General features: G+C 40.8%; 1 protein-coding gene across 3 annotated transcripts in view; it reads right to left on the bottom strand.

Moving 5' to 3' along the window:
• HTR2C (5-hydroxytryptamine receptor 2C) overlaps window positions 1–24983 on the bottom strand; it is a 229357-nt gene that overhangs the window by 70715 nt on the left and 133659 nt on the right. The window contains exon 2 of one of the 3 annotated variants that reach the window (XM_068205374.1): window positions 8134–8539. The exons of 1 other annotated variant lie outside the window; for it this stretch is intronic. The gene's annotated coding sequence lies outside the window, so the exon portion shown is untranslated. Of the gene's footprint in view, window positions 1–8133; window positions 8540–24983 lie in introns of those variants that run through there. One more of the 3 variants, XM_068205372.1, reaches the window with a different exon arrangement.

The following is a 24983-nucleotide window of genomic DNA, read 5'->3' as shown; positions in this document are numbered from 1 at the left end:
ATTGAGCAGAGGAGCTCAACCCATCTTATTCAACTACAATGTAACTTGAATATTACTGCTGTCCTGTGCAATACTCTACAGCTGCCTGACACAGTCTAAGCTAGATGCCTGAATTTCAGCATTCAATGTGAATGTCTGAAAACAGTCTGATGGCTCATGGACCATTTCTGTGATGAATTTAAAGCAATTGTAATGTCTGAGACAGTTTCCTCAATGTCCATAACTGAATTCAAACTAAAAGCAACAACCAAGGGATGTGAGCCTAAGTATCTCTGCTTGAGGCAGAAGAATTGATATATTAACTGAAGCATAAGGTGGAACACATTGTACCTCAGGAAATGCATTTGCTCCAAAACACATTAAGACTGTCAACAATTTGGCTTGGATGTTCATATCGTGGTGCACACAAAAAAAAATTCATTACTGTGCCACAGTATGCAATAAAACCAGGCTTCAACACAGACAGTAATGCTCTAGAGAGAAAAAATACATGGCCAGCAAATCAAACAAAAAGGTTGGAATCATAAGGGATTAAATTTTGTAGTTGATTTGGTGTGACAAGTTCCAATTAGATGCCAAGGTTTCTTCTGGCATGTGAAAGTACTGTTTAATCCTGCTACCCATAATTTATTGCCACTGCTCTTCATGTCTGCATCACCTCTGCACTCATGCAGCACGTGTGGATCAATGCTGGCCTCCTGCACAGCCTGCCATCACAGGGAGTCCTTCAACCAGTCGAGGCAGAACTACCTGCAGAGCTCCACATGAACTGGGTAAGGAACAGAACTTGGGTATGGACAAGAGTTGTGCTGTAAAGGCAGTCCTGTGCTTTGGCAATCAACATAAATTTTGTACTACAAACTGGGACTTTGTTATGTCTTTTCACTAACCAAAACACCTACAGTAAATAATTATTTAGTGTTCCAGGACTTGCTTGTTCTACTTATACCAACACTAAAGAAAGAAAAATCAAGGCCTAAACAAAAATGCAGTGCATTTTCTAGGCAGGACAATAAAATTTGCTGCTTGGTCACAAAATGACAGACTGTCTGGTGTTGGAAGGGACCTCTGGAGATTATCTAGTCTAACTCCCCTGCTCAGGTTTGTTCACATAGAGGAAGTTGCACAGTAGTGTATCCTGGCAGGTTTGGATCTCTCAGAAGGAGACTCCACCATCTCTCTGGGCAGCCTGTTCCAGTGCTTTGTCACTCTCACAGTACAGAACTTTTCCCTTCTATTCTGATGGGTCTCCCTGTGTTTCAGTTTGTGCCTATTGCCCTTGTCCTGTTACTGGGCACCACTGGAAGGAGCCTGATTGGGTTCTTGTATACAGAGCCTAAAGAAGTCAAGGGAAAATGGATGGCTGCTACTGAGGGGTAGAGTTCACCACAGATGAGAACAGAAAAAACTTTGGATATTTAAATGACACCTTTTTGCTACTGTATCCAACCTACTATGTTTTAAAAAATTCACCAAGAATGGTTGATAGGTTTTCTTTTTACCTGCAGCAGATGATAGTTTTTTGGGGTAAGTGGAGTGTTTTCTCTAGAGGTTTTAAAGAAACAAAAATCTCATTGAAGCCAAACCAAATTAGAGTTATCAATTATAAAAATAATTTCCTCACCTCCTTCAAGCCAAACAGTTTGTTAAGAAGAAAAAGTCCAAATTCTCAGTCTAAAAGTATCAAACAGTGCTTGGGACAACAAGCTGAAGTTATGCTGCACTGGAAATTTGCTGTGCCCTGTGAAACCACTGAGTCTGTTCTCTACATGGTTTGACTCCTTCACTGTGAGCTGGAAGCAGAACAATCTGGTGGGTGTCATGTTTTTCACTTCTCTATAGTTCCACTCCTTGTAAGTTTATCTTCCCTTATCTTCCCTTCTACTTACTCCTTAGTGACCTTGAAAAATAGAGATCACAGATGCAGAATCCGGAAAGATTATTGCTTTTATTATCTTACTATTGGGAAGCTGATTAAAAGCACATATCCTTTCACAGACTACTTTGTCTACTAGCACTCTCAGCTCTCTTGAAATGGTCACTGAGCAGAATATTAAACACAAACTTAAGTACCCAGCACTCTTTATTCCAGTACAGGTGTTGTCATGGCAAACGTTGTAGGAAGTTGTCTGACCCTAGTTCAGGAGTCCTATCTTAATTCTTACTACAACTCAACAATGGCAACAAAGATTTTGATAAGAAAACCTCACTGGTCTGATAGCAAGGCAAAGAATTGTGCTGGGTGATGGATAGTTACATAAATACTGCTATTTTTTTCTGCACAATTTCAGCCAAATCTCTCATCTGTGATGGTCCCTGAGCCACTGCCCAGACCACAGTGACATCATGCTTGACCTGGTTTGCGGCCATCAGCACTTCTCTGCTGAGTGGCAATCCAAAGCCAAAATCACTGTGCGAAAATCACTGCAGATATTACCTCATACTTTCACAACACCAGCCCAAGGATATTTTACAAGGTCTGAAGATAGGGCCTTTACTACCGTCCCATTATAATACCAAGCTGCTTTTTAATGTGATTTCTCTTGAAGCTATCAGCTGCTTTGGCATCAAGTAGGATCTCCTGATGTCTCCAGCTACCACGTAGAATGGCAAGGCGTGAATCGTGAAGACGCTCAGTCAGAGAGTCTCATAAACCCAGCACGAGGTTAGACAAGGAGAATATGCTCCCAGTCCCTCCAGGCTGTTCAAAGTACCAGTTATAAAATCAGTGTATTTAAGAATAGATTGCAGCAGTCATCTCCATTAGCACCTAAGTCCTTTTGTGTGGTCACATATCTTCTTTGATCCAGTAGCTTTTATTCCATACCTGGTTTGAGCAGCAATGGATCTGCTGGAACACCAGGCCTCTCTGGTGCTTGAGGAGGAGAGCATAGTGCCAAAGGGACAGAAGCAGAAGCTTTTTCTTTTTTGGATGACATTAATACATTGCTGCTCTTACGGAAGAATCCCCCACAAGGTTACAGAGCACTGAATCAGCCTCATCCCTCAGAATGGATCTGGGCGACGGTCGGCTGCTCTGCTGTTGGGGTGGGTACAAGGATGGAAGGGAGTCCTGCTTGCTGACAGCTCTTATGCAATGCAGATAATCCATCTTCCTGCAGTCATTTGTGGGTGTCAGAAGAAGCTAAGAATAAACCAGGAAAAGCCTTTGGAAAGGTCTGCTAGGCAGTGAACTGAAAGAAACATCTCTCAAGGTACAGTCCGCATACCCTGGCTTTATCTTAAAACACAGCCTTAGGTGACCTCTACTACGTGATCACAGGTGATAATCACACATTGCACTTAAAATTAGTGATTGACCTGCCCAGGAAGTGTTAAAATCAGCACAGAAAAGTAGACATTAGAAAAAAATACTTATATTCCTGTCCATATCGGATAGATTCGAGTTGCTAAGCTTAAGAAAAGAGGTAGGTGCCCCCTCCTGCTCATTAAAGGGAGATGTGAAGCAAATTGCAGCATTTAAGATCCTGCTTACCCACAAACCAGATAAATAAGATTTTTTTTTTTACCAGTTTGTCTCACACGGGCTACAACAATATGCATCTCCAGCCGAGAAAGCAGGTCAGCACTGACTGCCATTCAGAAGGAGAGATGGTCAGTTAAAAGAGAGAAGCCAATTAAGAAGCAATTGGACACTCCTGGTCAGGAAGATACTAGGGAGAAAAGAAAGAATATAAGGAACATGACTATCTGAGAATACCCAGTATCCCCAGCAGAGGCTGGGGAAAATCTGGTGTTGTGGATGAGATTCATTCATGTCCTTGCCTGCAAACTGAGGAAGACACTAGAAATTAAAAATAAAATCAAAATCCAAGCAACAGCACTGCGTTTTTGTCAGTTTTAAGCTTCTTGTTTTCCTTGTTAACAAGATCAAGACATTTATTTGTGAGAGAAAGCTCTCTAATTCTGTAAACTTACAAAAGTTTGTGAAAGACAGGATTACTGATTAACTCCTGATTAATGCTGAAGCTTTAGGGTAGTCTAGCAGCTAAATTAATACTTCAACTGTACATGCAGGATTCGAAACCAACTGTTATCTCTCTTGAGTCTCTTGCAAAGCAAGCTTGCTCTCAAGGTCTTCCGAATAAGCATAATGGTCCTGGGTTTGGTCCCATGCACTCTAAGCACAATGAAATTGTGGCTATATAAAATCACTGAGAACAAAGTTAGAAGGAAGTCCAAGTTATAAAAGTCCATGTCACATGAAAAGCTGACCTTCACTTTATTGCAACTGAATTTTTGCAAAAATAAAAAGCTGCAAACATTTTCAAAAGAAAATGTAAGATATAACCTAACCCACATCCACTCCAAATCAAAGGTCAGTAATGTTAAATGTACCTTTTTGCATTGCCCAAAAACGATGAATATACTGGATCTGTTGAAGTGTCTAATACCAGCTAGAATCAAGAACAGTAGAAGATAAATTTGGATGTAAAGTCTCTTCTGGAATGTAGCAGATAAGGCTTCTTGCAATATCATAAAAATATATGGAGAAGAAGCTTTTAATTCAATTGGCATTAAAGAGTTTCAATTAATTCCAGAGGGGGAACAAAAAAACAAGAACATCTCTGCTCAGCGTAAAAAGCAACTTTCTTTGTAATGGAGCAGAAGGACTCACACTTTTGTCTCTTTTTGAGAAATAAAGCTCTGTAAACACTGGGCCTACTATCAATCTACCTTCTTGATGCTCTGAATGATTAGGTCCAATAATAGCAAAGCCACTGCCCTGCATTGCTCAGACAAGGTATACAACCTGCTTAGACTTAGCGTCAGAGCAAATAAGGAATGGGCTGTCTCACCACGGGTATGTTTGGAATTTGAAGAAATTACCTTTTTATTTTAAATTATAAAAGTTATCATCCTAAATCTGTACTCGAATCCACAAATGGTTCCTAATAGAATAACATGCTGATTAAGTCATCAAACAAAACACTCTGGTGCTGACAGCAGCAAGGCACCAGCTGTTTCTGAGAGCAACTCTGTATCAAGTGCAAAAACTGACAAATTTTGAGTTAACATCTAGCTACCTGACCATGTTGTCCTTTTCAGCAGCAAGAGGACAGAGGCACATCTCACTTGGTCAGAGCCTGGTGCTAATAACACCAAGAGCAGGGTTTGGTCCCTGTGTGCCCATTCACTGAAGGGCTGGATTCAGTGATCCTTGTGGGTCCCTTCCATCTTGGACAATTCTGTGATTCAAACGTGAAATCAGCAGGAATGTTCCTACCCAAAGTGCACAGAAGGAAAGGAATCTCTGCCTTGCAATTAATTATTTAAATTACTTGATGCAACCCTTATGTTCACAATCTGCAGCTACACTGAAAAACATAAGCAGTCCAAAACCTCTAAGGACCTTAATCATTACAGAATATGCAGAGGGAACTTGTTGACAACTGCAGCACTTTTGGAAACAAATAGCTCTGTATAAAATCCAGTTGGAGCTGGCTTCTCCTCCTCTTGGTCTCTGAACACTGAGAGCAGGACATCCCCACCTCTACCCACCAAGTGCTCAGCAGGGCAGGCAGTGAATCCTCTACATGATCATGTGGAGCACATGGGTCTTTTCTCTCCTGGGAAAAGCACAAAGCAATTCTTCTGCAGCTGTCACTGAGAAATGCTTCCTCCAGAAACAGCTTGCGTTGTTCTTCACAGTGTTTTTACTGCTGAACAGCAACCATGGATTTTTTGTGGAAATAGTTACCCTCTCCAAAAGTACAACTCTTCACTATTAAAATCCACAAGCTATAATAGGTTGGTGATGTTAAAGCTTTTCTGTCTTCCCACCAGAAAGTTATTTTATCATTAAATTTTGGTCAAAGCCCAACAAATCATTCCCACCTATCAGAGGAGGATGTGCTGCAGCAGTCTGAGACTGCACAAGTCTCCAATCACCAGTGAGACATCCCTGGACTCTTGACCTTGTGTGCAGATCTTGTCTTTCTGCTAAAGTGCTGCTCAAAACATCCTTCAAGATCCATAACTACTGATTTTATAGTATGTAAATGTCAAAACACTTCTCTGAATTTTAAGGGACAAGGATAGTACAAATAAAATCAAGAGGATGAAAGGCAAGACCATGCAAAGGAGATAAATCATTTTGCTATATTTTTTTTAGATTAAGTCTACAGAGTTTTTATGAAGCTAGTGAAAATCTTCTAGGTAAGCCTTTAGGGCACATCAATTTAGAATTATTTTCTTTCTGCTCCGTCCTTACTAACATTGCTGAAAAACAATGCTGAAAATAGTTGCCAGCAATGTAATCAAGCCTGTGAGAGGCACCATAAAGGCTTCTGTGCCTCAAGGCACATCACTTCTCCTCCTCCTTTTATTTTTCCATGTATTTAATTGAACTTGGCAGTAACCTTTACCACATGAAACCAAGACAGCAAAACAGTAGATTTGATCTGTGTGCTGAGTCTGGACTGCCTTGCTGTGAACAGTTGGGGACAGTGGTACCTGGAGATTGCCTGGGTTTGAAATAGAGACATGTTACCTGTCCCCCTGCTCTCACTTGGTGGGAAGTTTTGCCCCACATCTTTTCCATATAGCAGCCAAGAGCAAAAAAGCCAGGATAGCAAACCTCTGCAGGAGTTTTCCCTAAATGACATGTAACTCTTGATAAGGAGCACTGAGTATCTCACTAGCACAGGTAGAGAAACTTAATCCTTTACCCTAATCCTTATGCTTTCAAAATATTATAAACCATGGGCAATCAAAACAAAAGCAAAACTAAAAACCATACAACCAAAACCTTGGATTAACACTATATCTACAGACCAATCTCCCCTTTATTTTATGCTGTGCTTCACCCCAAACTTTATGTTTGCCAGAAAGATTTTTCAAAATGGAAAGCAGTATCTTTTGTATTTGGCTGAAATCCATCACTGTAGGACATCCTTCCTGGTTGGAAGGTACAGAAACAACACTGCTAAATGTGTTCAGGGCCACAAGTGTCTGCTCATTTTCAAAGAGAATAAGGAAAATCTCTAAGATAAGGGCCTGAAGTCTGAGATTAGATAAAAATTCTAAGACTCACCACACATATCTAATTAGCAGAACATAGTTTACAAGAGAGTGCTAACCTTCTGTATTTGAGTGAGAATGCCCTGAATTGGCACACCTATAGGACAGGGTAGGAGACTGGTGCCATTCCATCCCAGAATACCTGAAGCCTGGGGCATGCTGTGGGTTTTGTGGACTGGCAGGCAGGGGGTGCAGGCAAATACACCCTTAACTGGCCCCTTCTTCCCCTTTGTACAAGAGACCAGAGATCAGGGTCCTTCCCTGCTCCTGAGGGAGGATGGACAGGTCTGGGAAGGCAGCAGTGTCATCCTCAGTTGCCAGTGGCTTCACCTGTATTGGTCAGCAGCTCAGTGTCCAGCTCTGCAGCATCAATCTCAAATTACAAAGCATTTCTAATGCACAGGATCATAGAAGTAGGTGCAAAATCAACTCAGTCCTGAAGTTGCAGAGAAGAAAAAATTCTGGCAATAATTGAAGGACATAATCAGTATTATTGTCATAAAATGTCTGTAGTGACTGCACTGGCAATTTTTCCAAATGGGTTAGCTTAGAGACTGGCCTCTTGCATTGATTACTAAATTATTTTCTTTACAAAGGTCTAAGTGGCTCTGTGTTCCAGATGAATAGCCTGAAGCCACTTGGTTCAGAGCTTCAGTCCCCTGAGATTCATCTTGGACAGTAAAGAAATGAGACAGATAAACACTAAACTACTCTGTGTACAAATCCAGCAGTGGCTTGGCTGATGAGAACACTTTGTGTAAAGTACCACTGAATTTAAAATAAAGACAGAGGTGAACTGAGCCTAGTTAAAAGTTAGAAGAAGTCAGCAGCAGTATTTGATAACAGAGCATTTTAAACCAAATAAAGCTTCCCAAAGAGAATTTTGGCTTCACCACATCTCACTTCATGTGGGAGAGATGCTTTGCCAGGAAAGTTAGGAGCAGTGTGCTGGAACTAGCACTTTCCCAACCCAGACACTGCCAGAATTCTGGAGTGCCCTGTTCCCCTTGCCTGCCCCCAAGGAGCAGCAGTTTCTTTGTTTGAACACACAGTTACACATTCGCCCAGCTCTTGCTGAGCAACACTTACTTTTTTCTTGAAAGAGAGCACCTGTGCTCAGGGAGGGGAGCTCTTTGCAGCCACTTGCACATCTGGTGGGTGGTGATGCAGCACTGCTAGCAGGGACAGGAGAAGGGAGAGGCCGTGGGTGTGCAGGGTGAGGATCTCACGCAGAACCACGGGGACGTGGGTGTACACCAGCCTTGGCTCACATGGAACAGGATCTGGGCAGCACAGCAGAAAACAGGGAATTCAGCCCCTCTGGCAGCTGCTCCAAAGGAGGTTTGGTGATGAGCTGGGCAGGTTTGCTCTGCCTGTGGCTCAGGGCCCTCCTAGCAGGAATTCAGTGGGCTCTTCTTAAAGCACTCTGAGCCTGGGGATGACACTGGGCTGAACTGCTCATCAGGGAGGAGACTCAAACATGCCAGGGAAACCTCTGGGGAAGAGAGATGGAGAGACAGAGATGAATGAAAAACAATGCTTATCCTTGAAATTTAAATTTCTTTTGCTTTTCTAAAGTATGTTAGAAATGTCCCAGTTAAATTAATCTATTAGAAAAAAATCCCATTAATTGGACAGGTTGGTCAGCTGTGGCTTACTCAGAATTTTTTCTGGTTTTAGTATTTTATCATTAAACATAGTTCTGAGTAATTCAAACCCCACAACACCAAGGAAAAATTGCCCAGAATTAGCATACTCAAGTGTAAGCAGCTTTCATCACACAAATACCAGTTTGAGCTCACACCACTCTCCCCAACTCTACTTCACTTGTTTATTTAATCTGCTTTATTACTGAATTTCTTCTCTGGGTTCCACTGATGCAAACTTGCACTGGTTTGAATGGTTCCTCTGCAAACACAACAAACCAGCTCCATACAGGAAGGTTTAATATGTCACTAGAGTTATTCAGCAATCAGATCCCTAAGCATTAGCTTTGTTAATTAAAGCAGCACCTCTGAAAAATTAGCAGAAGGGAATACACTGGCATATTTCTGTGCAACAGGGAGAATTTATACCTTCAGCAGTCACCAGTGGACTGAAAAAAAGCCAGTAGAGCATGCCACATGATGTTGCAGCACCCCTGGGCTAGAAAGACAAGTAATATGAGTCATTTAAAAACCAGAAACATTCAAAAGATCATTAAAAAGCTACTAAACATCACAAAATCAAATAAATACATGAATCAATTAAAATTTCTATGTAGCATCCTGACTGAATTTTGCTATAGTAGTGTCACATGGCTTTGGAAACTGCCCTTCAGTAATCCAACCAAAAATTGGCATGTTCCCATCCCTACTTATTCTCCCTGATTAGTGAAATATCAGAAGGAAATAAAAAACAAGGTGGAGGGATTCAGAAAAAATAAATACTAGTATTTAAATTTTGTCAGGTTCTTCTGATTCTTGAATCTTAAACTCATTCATCCAAGACAGTGGATGGCATCCTTCTGCAAGAGTGAATTGTGGCCATGAACCACTACACGTATCATGGAACGCAGTACCACAGGCAAGGGGAGTCATCCAGCACAGGAGCCCAGGCCAGGGAAAAGCCTGACACTCTGAGGGACAGGAGGGCTCTTGCTCCAAAACATCCCGACTGCACAGCCCAAGAAAAAAAAATGGCAAAACTCCCCAATGCACCCCACACCCTCACACAGACCCCGGAGCAGCTCCAGGGAAGCCTCCATGCAGAGGCTGTGCAGGAATCCAAGAAAGTCAAAATCTCTTCCCAGGAGTCTCCTGTGATATCTAGCACAGCACAGAAGTGCTAAATGAGAGGGGGAAGGAGCAGGAAAATCAGCAGCAGCACAAGGAAGGCCATAAGCAGATGTGTGTTGGCTGCAGCAGTGTCTGCCCCACCAAACCAGCCCCAAAGCAGGACCAGGAGAGGAGCAAGAGCTTAGGGGATGCACTGACATCTGTAAGCATGGAAAATGGGAAAACTACCAATGTAACTGATCTCAGCTAACCGACAGACCTACTATCATACCAATATACCAAATATCAGCCATCAGTGCTCTCCAAAGGGAGAGGAAGCCAAGCAGGAGGCACAGAAGATTTGCACAAGGTGTTTGTGCATAATGGTCCTGTGGTGGACCATCCATTGCAGGTTCTTGGCTCTGCATCACTGTCTGTTTTCAAGTACCACAAATTTTCTGTCTTTAAAAAGTCCTTTTTTCCAACAAAAGTGACTCTGAACTGGTAACTCTCCTTTACCAGGCCACCCAAGATGGTGTAATTTATACTGCATACAGATGACAAACCCCAAGGAAGACTTTGCTGTGCTACAGTCTGAGGCCCAAGGCACTCATGTTGGTGACTCTCCCAGCATGTGACAGCTGCTGAGATGGGCCTATGAGAAGAGGACAGACTGCAGCAGCTGCTCTGAGCCTTGAAGGAGTGAGAAACCCCCAGTTTTACGCACTGCACAGTGCCTCCTCCTTTATCTTTTGTAAAATAACCTCTCAGGAAAGCAATTTCCAAAGTGACTAGTGTTACTGGTGACACACAGCTAGGTGAAAGAGAGAATTTACAGTGATTAGGATAGATCAGATTTATGGACTAACAGGACAAGTGATGCGTGAAGGAAGAAATGAAATGTAATGAGGCCAAGAAAAAATTAAACACATGCTCTATTCCAACCAAAACAGAAGTGTACAATTAGACAGGAAACACAGTCTAAAACAATTCACATAATGCTTCATAGCAGTATAAAGAGAGAGCAGAAAAGATCTTGCAGCTCTTACAGACTTCACAATACAGAGAACAAACCAAGGGAAGACTGTAAGGCCAATTGAAACATCCATATGAAATGCACAGAGCCTGTCAATCTCAGGAGCACTTTTTGCCACACTGAAAAATGTGAGACACTGCCAAACAGACTTCCAGAAGGTTCAAACTCAGTCCTGAAAGACTTCGCAGATATCGTGTTATATAGGCAACATGAGCATTTTTGCAAAATTAAACCTACAAGTTACATTAAATCATCCTAAAGCTCGCAGGAACTAAAGGCCTTTAAGCATGTGACAGATAAATGCAATAGAGAAGCTGTTTCTTAAAATGAAAGGGCATAGCAGGGAATAAAACTGGCCTAGAGGAGAACAGGAATGAGAAGCCAAGTGTTTGAACTGGTCCTTTAAAAAGCTTTGGTGGTCTGGCAGGGGGGCTGAGCCATATTGCAGAAAATGCTGTGCCAAAGGATGCTCTGGGTTATCAAATACTGCTGGGGGGAGCATTTGAATGCAAATAACTTATTTACAGATAGAGACACCCTTAAAACTGTGAAAATGTTCTTTGTGCAAGGTTTAAATTTCTACTCTGAAAACATTTACATACATGCTTAATTTTATATGTGTTGACTAGTGAAATCAACTGGGATAATCCTAGGCTTCAATTTAACATGTTTAGCATCATAAAATGCAAAGGGAATAGTGGGTTGGTATGTTTTTATATGTCTTTGGTTCATTGTATATTTTTTGTAGTTGTACTTGGTGCAACAGGAAGAACTGCAATTCCCAGAAAGCTAAGAGAAAATGTAAGATTTTAAAATACTATCAGATGCAACACAATTTTTCTTTACTGGAGAATACTCATTTTTAAAGGCCCTCTGTACATACCTTATTAAAGTATTTCCTTAATCACAGCAAATTCTTAGGTGTATTCCTAACTAGCTTCTTTATTTGGCACAGAAATAAAATTATCATTTGGATATTAGCAGTTTTGCTGTTCAAAGTCTAAACTATTTTGAACACTTGAACAAAGTCAATAAATGTTTAACTTACTCTGCACTTGCTTAGTGATTTTAATTAAGAATTAAGTTGCTGTTCCCTTGAAAAGTGTGTTTAAAGCAGTGCAATAGGAGAATAATGTTAGAGCATTTAAGACTCTGCACCATTAATAATATATTTTTCAGTATATTGCAGGCTGAATTTAGCACTGTAGTCAATGTTGCTACATAACTACTCAGATTCATCTTTCAAAGAAAATACCAAAAAATTGAAAACTTAACTAAATTTTGAACTTATGTGACTGAGGCACAGAAGAGTGTTTTACTCCATTTTCCCCCCGATTTTCATTTATATTTTGAGTTCAGTTCCTTCAGAATTCCCTCCCTAAGCCCACTGGGTGTGACAAAGGAGTGTCACGGAGATTTATATGGCTTTAGGAAGAAAAGTCACCTGTGCTGGCTTCACACAATTCTTTTCAAACAAGAGTGCTACGATCCTATTTAAGAGAAAAATTTATTCCTTGCATGACGGTTACAAAATCTGAATCCCCTCCATGGGCTCCCCTCATACTAAATAAATCCAAGAGCGAAGGGTATCCCACCCACCCCAGAGCACGTCCCCAGCACCAGGAACCTGCACAAGTTACAAATCTCACGGTCAGCTGCAAGTTTTTTCTCTTGTAGTCCACAAACAAGTAAAAATATTTCTTCTATTTGTTTCAGTCTCAGAAAGTATGCCTCCATAGACTGTGGTTTCATTTATATCACAACATGGACACTGTACTGATGAACTTTGGTTTAAGGGACAGAGTCAGATGTGAGGGGACAGGCCGTGTCTGCCCTTTATGCCAGAACTGGGAACCAACAAATAGAACCCAAAAAAGATCAAACAAACAAACAAAAAACCAACCAACCAAACAAAAACCCACAAAACCCAAACAAACTCACAAAAAAGATCAAACAAACAAAACAAAAAAAAACCACAAAAAAAAAGAAAATAAATATTCAAACCCAGTTTCAGTAATTCTGAATGTTACTAACTAAAGCAGCAAAAGAAATTGGATATTTTGCAGAGTATGGCTTTCAGTTTTCCTTTGAGCGGCTTTGTGTCATGTAAAAAGATAATAAGAAGATAGCTCTATACCTCTGGAGGCCTGATTTAAAAAATCTGTAATTCAGAACCAACAGCCACTTTCTGATCTAGAAATAAACAGCCCAGGACAAAACCACAACTCAGCACCCCACAGAAGAGCACAATCACAAGAGGGCAGAAGGTTAACTCTCTTTTTGATCTTTTGATGAGAAAGAGCACAGTTTTGACACAAAACTGCATTTCCTCCAGGGGACACCAAGCAACTCAGGGTAGCATAGTCCAAGAGAGGATTTTCAACACTGCCATACATCTGACTTTAATCTGTTCTACCAATTCAGCTGGTGACATCCAAAGTCCCAAGGCATGAGCACATTGCTCTTTCCCTGCTAAAAAGTCAGCATAGACAATTTAGGATATTTAAGTATTTTATAACACTCTTAGGAAAGAAAATTAAACAGAGCAAAGCACAGCCGGAAAAAGTCAGCAATAATATTTTCCACCACAGCAGAATTTTCATTTCATGGAAGTTTGGTACTGGGTGCATAGGAGCGGGGTCTCTGCCAGCAAGGTAGGGTTGCTGAAAGCAAACACATTAAACCCACAGCAATTCTTCATGGCTTCAGCTTTGCCCTTTGTCATTCTCCTTTGTCCTGCAGTCCTTTGCACAGAGAATGAGACATATGTCATCATCACCTTTTGCTCTGTCCCTTAGACACCTCTCTGTTGGGGAAGATGAAATAGGAAAACCTTATAAATATGATTGCCTGGCAAAAGATGTGGAAAATACAGACATTGAGATGAGAACTAGATTTGAAATAACAAACCTTGACTACTGAATAACTAGAAAACAATAGTATAGCCAGGTTGAAAGCAATCCCCCTTCTGATTAAACAACGCCCTTTACCTGCAGATGGGTCCAAGGGTCAAATGGAATGCTCTGTCTCACCCCCAATGTATGGTTCATCCCACACCTGTGACCCTCCCCTGAAGTATCAGGTATCTGTGACCCCATTGGCCCAAGTCCTGCTCCAGCCCACCTTGAAGCCCCCTGATAAGGTGTGCCCGAGGGACCTGACGCTCTCTTGGACCTTCCCCTGGGACCCTCACCTGGAACCCTCGCTCCCTCTCTCTCCCTCTCCCTCTCTCCCTGGGCCTGCCACGAGTTGCGCCTGGCAACTCCAAGCAGGGCCTTTCCCCCCTTTTAATAAACCACATCTTCTAAGACCTGACTTCAGAGATCTCTCATCCATCCAAACCGTCCTGGAGTCCCGTGCTCTCAAAACCTCTCTTCTGGCTTAATTTCCAATTAGCATTCCTGTTTTATATCCAGTATATCACTCATAATAATTTTAGTGCAGTCAAAGAGTTCCTCCCCAAATGAGAGAAAGGTTAATGACACTTCCTGTAACTGTCTCTATATGCTTTGCATAAGAAAGGGAGTGGATTTTAAATAACAGGAGACAGCTTCTCCTGCAATGCCTCAGAGCAGATGATGTTCCTTCTTCGTCACTGACCTTCAGCTGCACTACCCACGTTTTATAAAACAGGAGGTGCTTTCTGCCCTGACACTCTTGTACCCTGAATAAACAGAGAAGGAGTCCTTGTCTGTAACAGAGCAAAAACTGTGCCTTGAAAATTGAGCCAAAGCACCAGTGACAAAGTGTTTGCATTGGTGCACTGCTGGGAGTGTCTCCTCCCTCCTAGGCAGACACAGATCAGAACCACCAGCCCTGGGACTGGGCTGGGCACAGGGAAGGGGTCCTGCTGCTCCGGAGCCAGGAAGGGTGACAGCAGTGTCAGGTCCCTGCTTCACCTCCAAAACAATGCATGTGGAACCGAACTTATGTACTCAAATACAGAAAACATTGGAGGGAACACAATGCAAACAAGAGGGATGATCTGAATAGGAGTTTGACCAAAGAGCCACTGACTGCAGCCAAAATATTTCCATATAAGTAACTGTTGTTAATCCTATTGTATAATTCCTGTTACCTGGTAATCTTTCCCCAAAGGAAAAATCTAATTCTGATTGCCTGGTAAAAGTTACCACTGGTTGTGGCATTACAGTAACTTAGAGTATTTTTGTGCTAATAGAACACCATGTTAGCAACTATACTTTTTCCTATTTTTTACATTTCTTGTTGTTTAGATAATTAGTTTTACCTCCAACTTATGTCAAACTGCTTTTGAATCAAAGTTGGAATTAAATTCACAATGTAGAAAATAAGTTTTTTAATAGGTGCAGTGGCTACAAAAGAAACTATTGAGTTTGCATTTTAAAAAAGCACATGAAGAAAATTATCTACATAATTAGTGATTTGAGGCAATTGTGGCTAATCATACTATGATCAAAAGATTAAAAAAACCTCACCTCATCTTTACCTAAGAAAAGATTGATGATAGCTGCTGTTTTTATGAACTGCAGTGGTTTGCAATTAAGCACATAATTATTGTGTTTAGCCAGAGAATTCCCTGGGTTGTAACTTTCTTTACATGATAATAGGAAACATCTTAGGTTTAAATATTTGGTTAATGAGAACTTGAGATATTATGATGGGTTTAAATCTTAATATAGAAATTATGCAATGTCATTTTAATTCTGAAGGAGCATTTTTCAAACATTTTTATACAAGGTTTAAGTAAAAAAGACAAAACCAACCCAAACAAAATCACTAACTTCTCCCCTCCCCCAAGACTTCACATTCCCTGGAGATGGAACTGATTTGAAGGATTCTATCAACAAGAAACGTCAGCTTCAAAACTTAATTCTCATCAGAAGCAAAGCAGATGGGACAGGAAATGTAGTCCAGCACCCCCACATAACCAGTTCACAGGAGCAATGGGGTCTTATGCAAAATAGGAGAGAGCACCTGGGCTGGTACATCATCTCAGCTCATCACAAGGCTCAAACACCCACCCCTTCAGTCTCTGTTTTTCACTGGATCCCACTGACCCTCTTGCCAAAGTGGGAAAACTCTCTGTGTGCTGCTTGTGATGGAGAACTTGTCATGTCACTTGTACTCAGCATCACAAACAGAAGCCATGTTGGTCCCAAGAGAGACCAGATGCTCAGCAAGATCCATCCCCACACCAGGTTGTCTTTCCCCCCGGGACAGCACAGCCCCTGCTCAGGGCTGAGCTGCCCAAACACCCCACACCCCCTCTGGCAGGCTCCCCCTGTGCCCAGCCCAGCCCCTGACACAAATCTGGTCTGAGACCTCAGTTCCCCACTGTCACGGCCATGGGGCAGGCAGCTGAAGTTCTGCAAAGTCTGGCTTAAGTTCTGGCTTTAGTTCAAACAGGAATCAATTCAGGGAAGCCCTCAAAGATCCCTTTTGCCTTTAGGAACACTTGCAGCACAAATCACTGTGTTTTGTCTTGGTGCCAGGCTTTGTACTCACTTTGTGTTACCGTGAACGGCTGCCAAAAGGGAAGGGAGAGGAACTGGGGTCCATTAGGCAGAACTTTAGTTTTTTCATGATCTTCCCAGAAGTCACTGCCTGCGCTGCTCTGATGCATCTGTGCAGCTTTCATCCAAGTCACTGCAAGCCCACGCTGCAGCCCTGGGGTATCTACAGCTTTTCATCCTAGGTGCCAGCAGCACAGGCAGCAAAAAGATAGTTGATCCTCCAGAAAGTACCACTGGGAAGAATGAGTTCTGTGTCAGTTCGCTGTCTCCATGGAATGACACACTGGCCAAGCTGCAGACATCATATGAGGTGCTGATTCTGAATATATGCCAAATGAAGGAAGTGGCATTTCTATCAGCAGGAAGCATTTGGGTCGAAGTTAAGACAACTGTTCAGGAATGACCAAGTGTGCTTACCCAAGGGGTCATAGCAAGTGAATTTTGTCACCTAAAATTCAATGAGCCATTCCTGCCAAAAGGGCCCCTGAAGGGGCTTTTTTCTGCCCCTTCAGGGGGGACTCACCAAAATGATCTGCTTAGTGCTCACAAGAAGGTGAAGAAACGCACACCAGGACCTCTGTGACAGCCACTGCCTTCACAAAATACCTATTTCATGTTTAATGGCTGTGAGGTTACACTTTGCACTGTCAGCTTTAAGACCTAGCCTACCTAAGATGGGAAAAGTGCAGCTTATTTAAATTTGCTTTTTGTCTTTCAAAAAAGACTCAGGGAAGTTTCTTTAAGAACACTGAGCAATAACAATTAATAATATCTGAGTCACTGGGCTGGCTTGATTTTACACATCAAGGGGTTCTCTGAGGATTTTCCCATTTATTAGTATTTTAAATTTTTTTAGATTAGAACATTATTTTTATAACTGCAGTTGGGAAATAAATACCTTAAGAGTTTTTTTTTTTCCATTGTTTGCAGGGTTACAAAGTGATTTACAGTGAAAATTATGAAGACTTAATATTTGAGTTTCCTCTGGAACATACTGTTCCTGCAAGGTCAGTACCACTGAATAGTATTTAAAACTCATGGAAATATATGTCTTGTGTGGCAGCCAAAATGCTGCACTCCCTAATGACCTGTGCCACAGGAATAAGAATCAAACAGCTGCAACTGCCAACAAAGTTTTGGTCACCAATTTGGGAATTAAAAACCCTCCTAAACTGATTATAGCCAAGATTTGCAGGGACAGCACAAAGGGCACCTCTTTACCTGACATGAGTCATTAACCTCTATATGATTTGCTTTCTATGTTTTAAGATCACCCAAACACTTTTTGCATTAATTACATTAATGCAAGTAAGGGATAAATGCAATTTAAAACAAAAATCACAGGACTCATTTACATTTCCCAATCACTTTCTAATGAATAATTTTACATGCAGACAGTGTCCACTCTGTAGAAAAGGCCCTTCAAAGGCAACCACAACCTAGCACTTTAGAAAGTGATCACACCAGTCCCCATGCCTGCATTCAACCAAAAATACAACAATTATTTAAAGGTTTGCATCATTTCAGACAGCTGCACAATGTCTCACAGATAAGCAGTACTGCAGAGGAAACAAAGGCAGGGAAAGGGCAGACACTGGGGACAAGGACTGACTCCACAAGGCATCCATCATGGCACAACAAGCACTGCATTCTTGGCAGGTTTATCGCTGCAAAAAAAGGAATCAAGGGCAACCTGAAGAGCCACAGCTCATGGGAGCTGCCTAATGCTCAAACTTCACACCTGGATTTACTGATGTTGTAAATGTCCATGTCACGACTCTCAAAAAACTCATCTCCTGTAATCAAACAGCCAAGTGAAAATTTAAAGTTTTGTAATACTGGGGGCAGGAGGAGGGGATTGTTCCCCATGGCTGAGAACCAATAACTGAAAATAGTGTGATGCTAAATGAATAAAACTTACAGAAGTAGTTAAAAGAATCATGAAATCCCTCAATGTAAAGGTGCTGAATCAAGTTTTTTTTTGAGTGTGTGCCAAGACTGCATTGCTCAGAAAACAGATGAACTCTTTACAAAAGGTCTATCATAACTCTTCTGAAAATATTTTTTATTTCTATTCACTTGACAAACTTCCCAGTAGGGACAGTTGGGAATCACATATGCAATGCCACGCTGTGGAGCTGTATACGTAATGCCTGATCCAAATCCCTAATGGGCATCAATTATTATATGAGATGAATTAAACATGGCAATTATTTATTTCCATAGGACATTTTAAGTATGTACTTGTATGTGATGAAAATTTTATTGTTTATGCTTGGGAAATAAAAGGGGCAGGATGCCTAGCATTAAAATGAATTTTCTAATTGAATTTTAATAAGCCTTGTCAAATCTCTTGATGCAGCTTCCTCACTTCTAAGGATTACTTAGTCCTTATCTAAAGAATGAACCTGCTTTAGCATTTAAAGGCAGCAGGGCTGTGCATGTTGAGCCTTAGGTTTAACCTGAGGCAAAATATTTTTCTTTTAAAAATTAGCCAAATGGAATTTGCTAATGGAATTATTTTACCTTATTTTAGAAAATGTATGTAATTATTTACATAATTTCATTTATGAGGGAAAGCACTAAGGAAAAATCAGAAAATAAAAAAAAAAAAACAAACCAGCCAAAATTCTGCTAGTTGTTGGCAGATTAAAAGCAACAGCAAATTCTACATTTCAGAAGTTTTCCCCAAAATTTCCCCTGTAAAACAAGAAAATTGTTTTGTCTTTTCAAAAAGAGATCACATTTTGACCACTTTGCTATGACCAAGGTCACAGCAAATACCTTAGAACCAACAGTACATTTGTGCTGTTCACACTGCCAGGAAACTGTTACCCATTTTGTAATTTTTTTTTAAATGCAAACATTTTTATAGCAAAGAAGCATTTTGTGTGATTCAAGTAGAAAACAGTTCCAGAGAAAGTGAAGTCCCAGAGGACAGTGTGGCTGTGCTTCTCTGGATCTCTCTGGGCTGCAGCAGGTCCCTAAGCACCACAGAGGGGACCCAAAAATAGACCCAGTTTTTAACAATAAAGCACACATTACTTCCTAGTCTCACAGACTTCTTGGAAACATTTTCTTTCTCTTCATGTCAAACATTTCCTCTTATGCACAGCTCTTCCTTTTGCCTCAAGGAGGTTTTTATAGCCACTACCTCTGGTATTAGAGATTTGAAATGCCAGATCCAGCTACAACAGGGCAATGAATTATTTCTGTCAGTCCATATCATAGACTCAGGAACTCAGATTGCTGTCACTGTCAGTAGAGCTAAAATTCATGAATATAGTTTATGAGTAAACCTTAGTTCAATTTAATTACCTTACACCAAACCAACTAGCAAAAACCATGGCTTCAATCCAGAAAACAGAGTATTATCCATCAATGTATAAGAGCACTCCTAATCTGAGGCTGGTCAACCACTTACTCGCATGCCTTTGTGGTATCAAAGGCTTCTGTCATTGAAAAAATATTTTCAATTATGATGTATTCCTATTCTTTTAAAAAAAGGCACCCCAAGAAATTTAAAATCCAAATTTAATTACATCCCCACCCTTACAAGCCCACTGCGGCTTTGTAAGACTAAAAATTTCCTAGATGTTAAAGAGGAATATCATTCCAAAGGAAAAATAATGTCAAGGATAAAACTTTGTTCCTGAAGAAAACTAGAACTTCACTTGGTATTTTAAAGACCTCATTAACAAAACCCACTGTGGATATCTACAAATGTTAAATTAAGATCAAGACCTTAAACAGTTTGTCAAACAGATAAGCACATCAAAGTACTTCAAAAAGGAAGAACCTGAGACTTGAAAAGCTGTCAAGAGAGCAGAAGTGAGAAGAAATAAAGGCTAATAAAGTAACTGCAATGCCTGGAGAAATGTCTGGAATAGGTTTTCCTCTGCATTATCATTTTAGAGCACTAAAAAAGAGGCTGAATTCATTTTATGAACCTGAATTCATTTCATCACATTCAATATTTTATTACATAGAGATACATATTTCTAAAAAGACCCATTCCCCCTTTCTTAATCTCTTTATAACTGAATGATCTCTTTGCTGTTATTTCGAAGTTATTTGTCACTTTGGGAAATAGAGGAGAAAATATTGCATCCATTCCTGCACAGCTGCTGGAAGGTGCCATAGTCCTGGTGCAATCCCTAGGCCAGAGACAGGGGGAAAATAGTCCATTTACTGTGGGTAATTCAATGTAATTTATGCAAGTAAATCTCTACAATGATGCAGAATAAATAAATCAAACTTTTCTTTGTCTATAACCTAAGGCTCAAGGAAACCCACAACATCCTCATGGTCCAACATCATCTTCTCAAGCCTTCTCAAAAAGGCTTGAGGCTTTCATTTGGGGAAGAAAGCACCTGCTCTGGCATGCAGTATGATACAACTCTGCATATGCACCTCTCATCCCCAGCAAAGGCAGGTGTATGAAAAAGTGCATTTATTGGCTGTCTGCTCTTGACAGTAAAGAATTTTTGTTAGAAGGAAGCCAAGTTAACAACTGACCCCAACTCTAAAATGCAGAACTGTGTAGTCATCTTTGTACCTCCTCTATGAGCTTATAAATAAATGGGTATAAGCTGTTAAACTACTTGTCTTAAGTTTTCAAAATAATATTTTTTGTACACATCATGATTTTTAAAGAAAGTCCATTTTTATCTTGTCTAACACACCCTGTCTGCAGTCTGCATGCTAATTATTTCAGAGCCACAAAGTTTACATCCCACATGGAAACAGCTATATCTTCTGTGAGAGTTGGAATTAATCCTTCTGACTTGGAAAAATCTATTCTCAATCTTGCCTCCTTGTATTCATTGCTGTGTTGTCCCCCAACACAACCTGAATTTTAAGTGTACTTGCCATGAGACTACTGGAAGATGATGTTTCAGTTACCTATTTTATTGAGTGTAATGCTTCCAAAATGTGATGGGTTTTGATGGATGATTATTTGAAAGCTGAACTTGTAGGGTAAAAGCTAAGCCAACAAAGCAATGCGTTTCATTCAGCACACAGCATTTGGGAGCACTGCTGGAGATGCATCTGAAAGTGCTCATTTGTACAGACACATGTCTGACTGCAGCAGGGGAATGGCCATGGGCAGACCATGAAATGACCATGGGCTCCTGTCAGCAAAGGAGGCTGCAAACCCCCAGAGTCAGGCAGGAAACCTCCTGGAACCCAGGGAGCCTTGGCCACATTTCCTGCTGTGCAGGCTCAGGATCACCACCACAATTTCCTTGCTGGATTTACCAGCCTGTGGCCCCAGGAAGGAAAGTCCCTTCACGCCAGAACACAAATTTTCATGGGCTAAATCTGGTTCTTCAGGTTCTGGATCCTCACCCTTGCTAGGATTAGAGAATGTGGTGATCACTTTTTAAGCTCATTTTATGTGGGAAAATAAATATTGTGCAGGATGAAGACAATTCCTTTGCCACCAATGGGAATTCATCATCACAGAGTCCTACACAGCAGCTGCACAGTCACCTCCCCACTGCCATTTCCCTACAAGGTTTCACAAAGACACCCACACCTGTTTTTAGGGGCATATTGATAGATAACATACCCCTGACATCATCTTCCCTCCAGCGGAGCACGGGCAGGGCTCCCAGTTACCATAAACTGTATTTTTCATCTTAATGCTCAGCAAAGCATGAAGCAAACACACACTATCAGAAGCAAAATACAACCACAGACCAGTGTTGATGCCTCTTGGAAATTAAAAGATAAGCTGCCTGCACACTCATTATAACCCATCTTCCAAAATATATTAGAAATTTTCAAAGCCAGAAAAGATGAATAATCAAGGAAATTTTAAAATTTATTGAGGAAATAGCATTATAAAACAATCTTTGCTGCTGCTACAAACTAACTTTAACCACAGAATTTATTAACCACTGATAAATGTCAATTGCAGTTTTCCTCTCCAAACAAAGAAAATATTTTTGTGTTCACTCTATGCCCCTTAGCTGGCTCACTAATGTTCTACCTAAAGTAGGAATAAAAAGAATAATGGGATTCAAAATACAGTATTGTTTCTAAAGCTTAATAAAAGGAAGGTCACCAAGTGCAAACCTGAGTAATTACTTGTACTCAGAAGAAAATTACTCAGGCAGTTCCCCAGTTTAAAGCACTCAGAGAAAAAAAAAAAAAAGTTATGCTAGAGCTTGTTTATATAATTGGGCTGGTTTTGAGTGCATGACTAAATAAATAACTTCTTCAAACAAGAAAACAGGACCCATGCTATATGCATGCAGCTACCACTCATTGCTTTCACCTGTATTTTGCTGCATTTTTTACAGTAATATTTACTATTAAATATTTCAATTTTTATTTTAAAATTATGTCTTTCACTAGATGTACCAAAAAGCTTTTCAGTTACTAGTTTGCAGAAATTCATTGAGGTTAACAATATCAAAGAAATCTCTCTCACACTACCCTGAGGAAGAAAACTTCTTAGTGGAAGCCCTGGATAGCAGTAAGAAAATTATTTGTTTAAAATTACACCATATTGCCATAGGTGAGAAATAGGTGAGTAAAACCTCTTGAGAAAAGACATAGGAATGTCACCTTGCCTTTTCATTAAAGTGGGAATTCTGTCAATAGACATATTGAGTATTGCCTTTGGGGACAAGGCTCTGTGACTGGGTAATAGCTGTGATCATTTCCCACAGGAGTTCAGTGTGTTCCTGGTCTGATTATCCCTTCCCCAGGGAAGGACAACACCAACACAGCACAGATTTGAGATGGATGCAGGTATCCTGGCTGTGGGTCACAGTGTCTGGGACATTTAACCAGTTTCCAGGTATTTCTCCATGACTGAGTTACTTAGAGGATCAGACAGGTTAATTTGCAAAAAAAACAGCAGTTCGTGGGGGCATTCTGGAGCCAGCAGTGACTCAGCATTTCATTAAACACACAACTTCTACTAATGACATGTCTCCCTGCTGCCAGGCACTGCCAGAGCCACAGCTGGGAGTTTTTGGTATTTCTTCACAAGCAAAGGCCATCTCCAGCTGCACAGTTCTACTGCCTGGTCTCATGGCAGAAAATTCTCTCATTTTTCACTTTCAGCCTTTCTACTTTACTTCTTTGGTCAATTTTCTCTTTTCCCAGCCTCAACCAGCAAGATGAATCAGGCACACCCTACTAGATGCATCTTACAATGCCACAAAGGCATCCCAAAATGTTTGAGTTCAGTGTTTGCCTGTCTCAGGAAAACCTCAGCTATCACAGAGCCATAAAACAGCTCTGACCCTAAAAACCTCTTGGATGCTGCCACAGGGCTCATGCTTACTGTCCTCTGACCTTTGAGGGAATCCCATCCAGCCTCTTTGGTTTGAGGGTTGGTTCAAACTGCAGACATGCAAGAATTGCCAAGCAGTTTGGGATCAAAGAGCCCCAAAAATTGTTTATAGCATAAACAGTCACTGCAGAGAAGCTGAGTGATATCACCCATATATTTATAGTTTAAGGAGGAAATAGATCTTCCCTGCAAAGCAGAGCCTGGAGGAATTCTGCAGAACATGTCAAGCTCCACTGATGGAGATGTGGGCACAGATAAAGTAACTGATAAAACAAATAGCTGCAAAATGGATGTGAGGGTCCCATACACCCACATATGAAATACCACCCTGCAAATGAAGCAGCTTATTATCTCCCAGAAGGCTCAAGGAGGTCAAAATGCATGGAAATGTGATTTATTTTAAACCACAACAGCCAAAAAAGCTCTCACAGAAGGGAAATTATTCATGGTTTTAAGCATATCTACTCCAGTATTTGTGCTGTTTTCAGGATCCCCTGTGTGCACAGTGAAAAATTAAATAATTTCCAAAGTCACTTTGCATGGCACTATATGTAAACCAGTGCAGTTCAGACGCCTTAACAAAATCTGCTCTTTAGTGCTCTGCATTACCTTTTGTCTCTGCTATGAATTTGGTAGACTGGCACATGAATGTCCCCCTTGATCTCAGATTTTGTTCTAGTCCTACCTCCTTACTGCTATTTGTCCTACAGTTTCTTTCACCAGCATGCTGTCAACTGCACACCTACACTCAACAATTCCCAAAACAAAGGAATTTTGAGTTATAGGCGAGGAGGGAAAATGTCCTTTTGCAATCAGAGTGTCTCTCTCTGAAGTCTCTGCAAGTTATTCTGTTGATTTCTATGGCATCAAAGCACACAGCCACATCAGATGCCAAGATCTTCTTACTCTTTTTGGAGAGATGACAGCAGTCGTTTCTGTTATCTATTTATTCATATTCTTCAAAATTAAGAACTGTGTTTTAACACAGGTACATTCCCAGTAGGAATTCTATGTTATGAATGTATTAATATTTACATTTTCTCAGGCTTGGTATGTAGAAATAAGTCATTAGCTATTCCTCCTCAGTGCATTTATCACATTCTGAATTCACACTGGTTGGTAGTATCCTAACTTCTACATAAACAGGCAGTTTTTTTACTTTATATGGGTATAATATAAGGAAAGTTTAATTTTTATTGGTGTAACATCAGAATTTTTTGCTACACCTCCTTTAGGGTCGGGTTGCAGTGCATCAATGTGGCAAGACCAAGTGCATTTCATGTGAGCAGTGCTGTGCTCCCAGAGCATCCTGCACTGTCCTGGAGAGCACAGGCTCT

The sequence above is a fragment of the Anomalospiza imberbis genome, chromosome 14, assembly GCF_031753505.1.
Source record: "Anomalospiza imberbis isolate Cuckoo-Finch-1a 21T00152 chromosome 14, ASM3175350v1, whole genome shotgun sequence".
NCBI classification, from domain to species: Eukaryota; Metazoa; Chordata; class Aves; order Passeriformes; family Viduidae; genus Anomalospiza; species Anomalospiza imberbis.
The sequence above is the reverse complement of the archived record's forward strand: the minus strand, read 5'-3'. Positions and strand labels throughout refer to the sequence as shown.